We start from the raw sequence: 1,863 nt of genomic DNA, 5'->3' as shown, positions 1-1,863 counted from the left end.
GGAGCCAGCAAGGGATGGGGCCAGGTGGGGCAGCAATCTGAGGGGCTGGGGGAGCAAGCGGGGGTGGGGCATGTGGGCCCTGCAAGGGGGGTGGTAGCCCCTGTGGGAGCCATTTGGCCCCTGTTGGGGGGGGCAGCAAAACATATACGTATTTAGAATTCACTTTATTATGATGATAGAGAGACTGGTAAGCTTTCAAATTGCTTTAACACTGTAGATATATCAATAAAACATTGCCCAACTGATCTCTCTCTCTGTCTCCCTCCTTCTCTCTCCTGGTCTTTTTTTTTTAATTGTGGAGGAACATGAATTTCAGGGTATTTTACAAAATGACTTTGGGATTTTTTTTTATCAGGGATTTTTCAGTTTTCCAATAGGGAACACCAGAATTCCTGCTAGGAAGGCCAGTGGCAGGACCCTGCCTGCTCAGACCTGGCACCTTGGACCCAGCTGGAGGTGGCTGACCTCCTGGCTAATTGGGGCCAGGAGGACATGCTTTCACAGTTCAAAGCAGGCCACTACACTGAGAACATCTTCTAGGCAATAGCTTCCCAGATGGCTGGGCAGGAGGCACACATGGCAGTAGTGCTGCACAAAGGCCAACTCTGTAGCCACAGCCCACTGGGAGCTGGCCCAGAGGGGCAGATGCCTCTACTGGCTGGGCGGGCCCCCTCCCGGTCTCCTCTCCTGGCTGTGCGGTCCCCATCCGGGTCTGGCAGGTGCAGAGCAGGTCACAGCCAGGCAGCACCTCCCACTGCCACACTGCTGTAGTGGGTAAAGGGTGCAGGGAACTCTCAGAGCTGCTTCAGCAATCCATCTGGCACAAGGAGTAGTGTCCCCAGGTACCAATTGCCTGGGCCCAAGAAACTGCAGATTTTAATACTGCTGGGGACAGCACAGGTTACTTTGCCCCACACCAAAGTGCATGTCTGGGCACATGCACTGAAGCAAAAAGCCCTGGCTGAAATTTGCACCACTTCTATTTGAGCTGCTGCAAGTGCACGTGCTTGCATGTGTGTTTTCGCCCATGGTCGCCCTACCCTTTTTTCACCATGTTTATTTGGGAGAGACTCTTTTCAACTGGCTAGCTTCTAAAAAAATCTCTTTGGGCACTTATAAAAGTTATGTTTTTTCATGTGATGAGGCCCCTGAGAGTGCTCTACAGCTGTAACATAACAAACATTCATGACTGCAAAGCGCTTTTTAAAAAGGTCAGTCACATGAAAAATTACCTCTTGTTAATCAGCTATTAGATGAAGGTGCTCTAGGGCAGAGTACCTGAGGTTAATTTTGAGTGATTCCACCCTCATCCCTTGCACCTTTGCAGGGCTGGGCTGGTGCTCATAAGCCTCCTCCCTCCACAGTGGGGGAGAAAGGGGAAGGAGGAGGTGGGGGGAGGTACCCCTGCTGGGGTTGTGGAGGGAAGCTGACTTAGGTCCATGAGGTGAGGGGGGGCTCAATTTCCCCCCTAGCCCCAGCTCCCAGCATGGCAACTAGGGCTGCTGGAAAGATGCTTATGTTTGGGAGTTGGGGCATGGGGAGGGGGTAATCTAAGCCCCTCCACCACATGGGCTCAGCCCAGCTACCCATGCTGGGATCTTAGGGAGACCTGGCCCATGTGGCAGGGGGGCTCAATTTCTCTCCCTCCCACACCCTAGCTCTCAGTGCAGGGAGTGGGGATGGCCTGGCCAGCTTCCCCAGGCAAGGCATGGCGAAGGCTGGGGCTTGCCCATCACTACTGGCTGGGAAGCTGGGTAGGCCACCTCTACCCCCTGCAGGATGATTTTGCTGGTTGCCTGGTTGCTCTGCCTGGTGGGTCCCCCTCCCCACACCTCCTCCAAGAGTCCCCCCACACACTTTCTT

This window comes from Alligator sinensis, unplaced genomic scaffold (assembly GCF_000455745.1).
Source record: "Alligator sinensis unplaced genomic scaffold, ASM45574v1 scaffold486_1, whole genome shotgun sequence".
Taxonomy (NCBI): Eukaryota; Metazoa; Chordata; order Crocodylia; family Alligatoridae; genus Alligator; species Alligator sinensis.
Note: the sequence above shows the minus strand (reverse complement) of the source record.